Raw genomic sequence first — 7928 nt, 5'->3', positions numbered from 1 at the left:
GGCCACTCCAAACAGGAAATTTCTTATTGTCTACTTTTCTTTTTCATGGTCCAGCTTCTTGCATCACACAAACTATTCCAATCTTCTCCAGCATCTTCTCTTGTATTTGCTCCTTCACCTCAGTCTCTACCAATTCTTTACACAGAACTATTTAACCAATGTTTTTTTTTTTTTTTTGAGACAGAGTCTCACTATGTCGCCCTCGGTAGAATGCTGTGGTGTCACAGCTCATAGCAACCTCAAATTCTTGAGCTTAAGTGATTCTCTTGCCTCAGCCTCCCAGTAGCTGGGACTACAGGTACCTGCCACAATGCCTGGCTATATTTTGGTTGTATTTGTCATTGTTCTTTAGCAGGCTCGGGCTGGGTTCAAACCCACTAGCCCTGGTGCATGTGGCTGGTGCCCTTACCACTCAGCTATGGGTGCTGAGCCTACTTAGTCAACTTTTTGTCTCCTTTCAGGCCATCATCTTCCATATTGGAAGAAGCCTGCAAGGTATTACTGTGGACAGGTTCAGTGTAATCTTTCCCCATGCTGGGGAAGACCACTTGAAGCATTTGTCCTGTGTAGGACATCCTTGGGCTAGATCTCACTGGCAAATGCAGGAGCATGGCAAGGGTGAGATGGGGCTGGGGACCTGATCCAATGCAGAAACTGGCCCTGGAAGTGCCAAGGACAGGTAGACGAGCATCTCAAGGAAAATCTCAGCTTTGATTTCATACAAAATTGAGCCGGAGCTTACCAATCTGGCAGGGCATTACCATAGGCCCCAGGAAATTCTAGAAGTGGTCAGAGCTCCGAAGACCTCTGGGGGGCTGCAGGACTAGGTTTGAGTGTAGGCCAACAGTCTAGCCCAGGAATGAGGACTAATAGAAGCATAGTCCCCCACCATGGGATGGTTGCTCAGAGTGGAATGTCAGCCTCAGAAGAAGACTTAGGTGCTAGGCAGAATAACAAAGTAAAATGTCAGACACCAAGGTCAAAGCCTTGGGATGTAGAAAGAATTCTAACTCAGGCCAATAAGCACACTCAGAGGTCACCAGAGGCCTTATGTCCCCTTATGTTCATTTCCTAACAAGGACATTGGGAGAGGAAAGCAGACACTAAGTCTTTAGGAGTGGGCCCCTGGCTGTGGAAGCATAACCTGATTCTATGCCACACTGGATGGCAGGTGAGTGGGCTGGGCTGGGCTATTTATGTACTGAACCACAAGGGCCACTTACACTGGCCTGGGGAAGACGGAGGGAGAAGAAACAACATGAGGACTGGTACTTTTCAACCATAAAGGATAGCAGGTTTATTATTAGAATAGCACCTCCCTGGCATCCTGGCCATTTACTGGACTGCAGTGGTGGGGAAAGCTCCAGGCTAAGAGTCCAGGAGTCGGTGTTCTAGATTGCCTTCAGTCAATAACCAGTTGTGGGCCCTTGGATGTGTATGTGTTATTTTAACTCTTGGGCTTCAATTTCCTCATTTGTGAAGTCAGGAGGTTGAACTAAATCACTGGTTTTAAAAGTGTAGTCCTCAGACTGGGAGTGTCAGTGTCACCTGGTAGCTTATGAGAAATGCAAATTCTCAGGCCCAGCCCCAGACGTATTGAATCAGAAATGCTGGGATTGGAACCAAGAGATCTGTGTCTTGAAGCTTCCAGGGCATTCTGATGTACAACAAAGTTTGAGAAGCAATGGAGTAAATCATGTCTAAGTCATCATCTGGTGGGAGAGAGAAAATCAATTTCTTCTTCCTCTCTTTCCCCTCCTTCCTTCCCTCGCTCCCTTCTTCCCTTCCTTTTTTCCTCCCTCCCTTCTCTCTCTCTCTCTCACACACACACACAAACCACAAGTTGCATATAACTTGGCCTGTCAAATGATCTGTCTTCTAATCTTGCAGTTAAAAGCCCCAAGAGCAGGTCTTGGCTGCATTAACCAGGGACCCAGCCCACAGCCTCTTTCTCCTCAGTCTGTCTCCATAACCAGAGCCTGCCTCTGCAAGGGATGCATTAGCGTTCTAGCCAGCAGGAGGCAAATTGTACAATAAATTCTTGTCTCCTCTACCTCCTGCCCAATTAGCCAGAGGTAAGATAGGAAGATTTACTTTTTCCACAGGCAAGGTCACAACCTGAAGTTGTAATAGAAGCCAGTTTCCATCCTGGCTCTCCGAGGCTGCTGCAGCGGATTGGTTGATAGGCAGATGGCTCTGCCTGGTAGCAGGGATTTAATAGGCAAAGCGATGCAGGGAGGAGAACTAAAAGGGAAGAATAGCTGTGCTAAGCCTGTTGCCTTCTGGTTAAAAAAAAAAAAAAATTTATAGATCTATTTATAACCTGTCTTGCTCCACAAAGGATTTGAGGCAGCTGCCTTCTTGTTGGAAAATCCTTGATGCCAATACTTGGCCTCTGATGCCATGGACTTCCCGGCCTGAAGCAAGGAGCCAAGTCTTCCTTGTTCACAAGCCTCTGTGGAGGAGTCTGTCCTAGAATATCCATCTTCCTGCTCATCTCCTTCACAGCAAAAATGTGGCTGTCGTGACCCTGTCTGTTTTTGTTTTTAAATGACACAACCTGGATCACAGCTTTGTATTTTTCCATTCAGGTCAAATAAACAAGATCCACTAGGAAATAAAAGGCCAGTTTGAGAAGTGGTTGCCAAAGGACTATGGGTAAAGGGAATCCTTCAGCTTTCCTCTGTGGTTTATTCCCCATGGGAAATAGGCCAATGGATCAATCATGTGTTGGATACTCATTCTGGGTTGATTAGTAATCAATCATGTGTTGGATTACTCATTCTGGGTTGGCAGGGGGCATTTAAATAAGTTAATACAAAAATAAACAAATAAATAGAATAAATTAATTAATGCATGTTAAGTGCTTAGAAGAGAGCCAGGCACATAGTGAGTGCTCAGTAAGTGTTACCTTAAACAAACTAACTAACTAACTAACTAACTAAAATAAACCCCAGTAATTAACATGGATTTCTACTAAAACAATCTAAATTCTTTTTGGGAGAAAAAGGCTGGTGTGATGGGTTCACCAAGGTTGTCTCTTTGTAGTGCTCATTGATGCCTGGGACTCTGAAACCCCAATTCTGGACACTTTCCTGTTTCCACTTATCACTTTAGCCTAGAGTCGTATACAACAATTACGTTTTTCCTAGTTTTTTTCTCTTTCAGAATAAATAATTCCAATTCCTTAATAAACCTACTCAAAAGAGGTTTAAAGATTTAGTACTTTGTGATGTTCTTGGGCCCCTGGGCTAATAATATGCAAAGACAGCCACACATCATGTTTTGACATTGGCCAGGCTGGCAGCAAGGTGGTCTTGTTCTAGCTCCCCAAAACCTTGGCCCCTGGACTTCAGACATGCTCTGGTCGCTGACAGCACCTGCATGGTCTGGACCCTGCTCTGCCCAAGGCAGCTACACTAGCGTTCCTATTCTGCTGCGTACAGGCGCTCATCCCTGCCCCTGCTGTTTACTCCTCAGTCAGGCTCTTTTTGGAATCTGACAAATCGTTTAAAAATTTTTACAGGGAAGAGCCAAGAGCAAAGAGCAGACAAGATATTTCTAAAGAAGAAAAAAGTCTCATCCTGCCAGAAGTCAAGAATTATTATTAAGCTGGAGAAATCAGAACTGTGTTATTGGTGCAGGCATATGTTAATATCCCAGTAGAATAGAAGAGAGAACCCAGAAACAGACCCGCACATATAGGAACATGTGGGCAAGGGAAATGATAGTCTATTTAATGAGTGATACTGAAAAACTACTTTCCATGAATATGGAAAAACATCAAGTGAATCCCTACCATATAAAAAGAAATGAAACTTAAACATGAAAGGTACAACTTTATCTTTTAAAGGAAGCCACAGAATATATTCTGAACTCAGGATAGGAAAGAATGTTTCAGATAAGTCACAAAAGACAAACCAGACAGGAAATGGCTAAGACATTTTTCTACATTAAAAATGTAAATGTATATTCATCAGAATTCATCAGAGTAAATATACATGCCACCATGTGGGGAAAAATATTTGCAATTTATTTTTTGTTGTTGTTGTTGCAGTTTGGCTGGGGCCAGGTTTGAACTCAGCACCCTTGGTATATGGGGCCCTACTCACTGAGCCACAGGCACCACCCTGTTTGTGACTTATGTAACTGGCAAAGAGTTAGTATCTAGGATATATGAAGGACATGAATGAATCAACAAGAAAAAGTAAAAGTGGACAAAATAGGAAGGTGGACAAAAAGCATGAACAGGTGTTCATAAAAAAAGGAAACACAAACAGCTAGTGAATAAGTGAAAAGATGCTCGACCTATCAGTAATAAGCAAAATGAGAATCAAATCTACAGTGAGATACCTTTTTCATGCTTACCAGATAAGCAAAAATTAAAAAATGTAAAGTCTAGCGATAGCAAATGCTGGAAAGAATATGGAGCAAACAGAACTCTCAAGCCTTATTGGTATGAGTACAATTTGGTACCGTTACAGGAAAATGATTTGGCATTTCCTGGTGAAAGAAAAATAGGCACACCCTACACCTTAGAAATTTTACCCCCAGGCATAGACCCTGGGGGCTCTGTATATGTATGTGCGTGTCTATTATCTATATCCCTGTATATGTGTGTCTACATCTTTATACCAGGAGACAGGTACAAGAATGCTTTGTGCCACATGTTCAGAATAACCAACCCAAATATCCATCACCATCACTAAATTACCTGCCAATTGTGATATTTATTCAATGCAAAACTAGATAGCGTTGAGAATGAACGAGCAACGTGGGTGAATCTCACAAATATTGAGAAAAGCAAGAAAAAGAAAAATGTATTGCTTCATTTACATAAAGATCGAAACCCAGAAAAACTAGAAATACATTGATTAGGGACACGATATATTGTTATAGTATTTAATACGTTTAACACATATACTATATCAACATATCGTTGCATGTATTAATAAGTGTCTTGGTGAAAGAGATGGCACCTCAAATAAGGTGATGTAGGAGAATTCATTAAAGGAACTCTTTACAGAAATGTGAGTTGGTTTAGGGAATGCATTCTTAATGAGGGTAATATCATCCCCAAAGGGTGAAAATTGGTTCTTGGGGGGAGGGGGGGACGGCAAAAATAGTATTCATATATACAGCACAGAGATATATACGGTAGATAACTAGTAGCTGTATAGTTTTAAAATTTCAAAGCAGGGAGAGGATTTGGAATAACAGGTCTGAAAAGGCTACTTCTTGGGCAAGTGACAATGAAAAGGAGATTGAGAAGCACTAGGTTCTGACAGTCAGCAAGGAATGGTGTAGCACACTCAGGCTAGCAGAGCAGTCGGGAAGCAGGGAGAGCTGGGAGGGCTCCAGGCTGTATCAGAGGCTGCCTGCCAGGAGCCAGGAGTGACCTTGGTGGACAGATGCATCCAATTCATGGCAGAGAGGGCGCAGGGGAGCACACACCCTGACCTCATTCTCCTTGGCCTCTGCTCTCTGCCAGGGCTTCCCTGTGCTCAAACCCACATGGAGACCAGGGATCAAGGGAGCTCCTGGTGCAGTCCAGATATGTCAGCCTCAGAGCACGCGGCAGGATGGAGAAGATTGAAGAAGGGTCTGGAGGGACAAATGGAAATGACACAAAAAATATACGTGGCAACATCATAAAGGGCAAAGGAATCACAATCATGCATTTCAGCATCCCAGTCACCCCAGGGGTGGCAGGGAGTGGCACATGGGGCCTTCAATAGCAGCAGTAACATCCTGTGCCTGATGTTGAGGGCTAAGTCCCAAGTGGTTGCTTTCTTCTTCTTCAAAATAACAAGCATTATTTATTTATATTTATTTGCAGGTAAAGTTAATAAGGTAATAAGCAGGTAGGCGAGGTAAAAAGAAAGGAGCATTCACTGGACCTGGAGACAGAGGTACATTGGCATCTCGGCTTTATCACTAGCTCAGGTTAAGCAAGTAAATTGTCTTGTTTGATGAACTCTGTCGGAACCACTGCCACCAACCCCACCTCAGGTTAAGTGTTGTGGCATCGCCAGTCTTTTGGGGGCCTGATCCTCATCTGAAAATCGAGATAATCATACTCTTCTCGCACGGTGGTTGTGATTCAATAAAACTATATCCCATATGTGAAATCACACGCTACACTAACTGGTGCCTAGTAAATACATTTTCCTCTTCTCTGTCTATCTCGCCAATTTTGTGTCCTGCTGTTTATTCCCTCCTAAGTTCTTGTGTCTGCTTCCTGAGCCTACTCCACTTGGAACAGCGTCCAGATATGAGTCTGCACCTCACTGCCCGCCCCAGCCTGGTCCTCCCACACATCAAGCTGCCTGGCTCAAGCTCTGCCTCTCCAGGGTGCTGAGCACACCGAGTCTCCTTAGCCCTTCACAAACCAGATGTTAAGAAAAACAGGAATTAAGGCGTTATCACGGAAGCTCTTGTTAGATGCAATTGGGACTATTGTTAGTTAATTAAAACAGTTGGTTAGAGCAGGATAATCACTAAGAAAATGAAACACCATATTCAACACCTTATTTTCACTTGAAACTTACAGGCATGAGTTTCTCTGCTGGTCTTCCCATGAAAATCCCAGGCATTTTATTTGAGTGTGAGTTCCTCATCATCTGTCTTGCATCGTTCCAACTTCTGAAAGGTGGAACAAGAACCCAATCACTTGATAAGCCCAAGGTCATGGAGCTTACAAGAGACCAGGGACCAGAATGACTTTGTATTCCTAAGCATAGTGCCAATCGGAGTAGTGTCCTATAAATTTAGTTGAATGGCACAGAGCTGCTTGGATGGGTGCCCAAAGAGGAGAAGCTGTAAGGCCTGGCTGGAGCCAGAGGAAACTCAACTCAAATGACAGCACTGCCTCTGGTGGTCCTTCCTAGATCAGGACCTGAACACGGTTTCATAGATGCCAAAGGCTTCAGCCGGTATTCCCCTCTCTCACCTTCAGTCGCTCCTTCTAGGACTGAATCTTCTTTTGGGGTGTGTGTGTGTACATTGGGGGGTAGAATGCTGGAGGGCTAGAGAAAAGGACATGGATGGTGAGAGGGGCAGTCTTCGGCTTCCCTCCTAAATCCAGTTTCCCTGGCATCTCTGTGACCTCCTTTGCCCACTCTGAGCTCCAAGGTCAGAATTCAGTCCACAGCTATTTAAAAGCCTTAACTTGGCCCTGGAATCCTGGCAAGCTCCAGTGGAATCAGACTCATAAGTATAGTTTCCTAGGGCTGTTGAGGCTTCCTGTGAGAGGCTTAGCAAATATCAAGGAAATAGTCTCACACATGTATACATATGTGAGTATGAGTAAACATGTGTGTGTGTGTGTGACACCCCCTCCCCCACCAAGACTAGGTGAGTATAAACTGAAAATTGTAGGAACTAAGGAAATGCTTTTCCAGTTTATGGCTCCTAAAATTTCAAGATGTGCACATGGCTGCTGTAGATTTTACTGTTTCCCATAAATATTATCTCTCCCGGGGTGCCAGGGAGGCCATGCAAGTCCAGCCTGACTCTCTCAGTCGGGCCTGCCCAGGGCTGACGCATGATAGCCACGAGCCCTTCCCGTGGTGCAGGCAGCCTGCTGGGGGCTGGGGGCAGGCTGCACAGGGGACTAGGGCAGGGTCGAGGTGGCTGGAATGGGGGGGGGGAGTGTGATGTGGCGCCCAGCCCCCTCTAGCACTCTGTTTTCTCATCCACCTACCCACAGGGCCTGATTTAGGAGAGCTGGAGCGTGGCTGTAAACTGCTGCCCAGCTGGAGAAAGCCGGGGAATTCCTGCTGTACTCCTGACACGAATCATTTGCTTCCTGTTAGTGTGGTCTGGGGGCTTGAGAGATTTGGACTGGACAAGATGAAGTCCTTTTTTGAGAACAAGGGAGAAGTATATCCTCTAGAACAGCCTTCTGACTTGAAAGATAATCAAAC

The 7928-nt window shown here is 44.6% G+C and overlaps 1 protein-coding gene across 1 annotated transcript in view; it reads right to left on the bottom strand.

Moving 5' to 3' along the window:
- Window positions 1-4979: 4979 nt before the first annotated feature.
- CRIPT (CXXC repeat containing interactor of PDZ3 domain) overlaps window positions 4980-7928 on the bottom strand; it is a 48561-nt gene continuing 45612 nt past the window's right edge. The window contains exons 5-6 of the transcript XR_008379441.1: window positions 6552-6645; window positions 4980-5604 (exon numbers count right to left, since the gene is read on the bottom strand). The gene's annotated coding sequence lies outside the window, so the exon portion shown is untranslated. The remainder of the gene's footprint in view (window positions 5605-6551; window positions 6646-7928) is intronic.

Source organism: Nycticebus coucang, chromosome 4 (assembly GCF_027406575.1).
Source record: "Nycticebus coucang isolate mNycCou1 chromosome 4, mNycCou1.pri, whole genome shotgun sequence".
Taxonomy (NCBI): Eukaryota; Metazoa; Chordata; class Mammalia; order Primates; family Lorisidae; genus Nycticebus; species Nycticebus coucang.
Note: the sequence above shows the minus strand (reverse complement) of the source record. Positions and strands in the feature narration are given on the sequence as shown.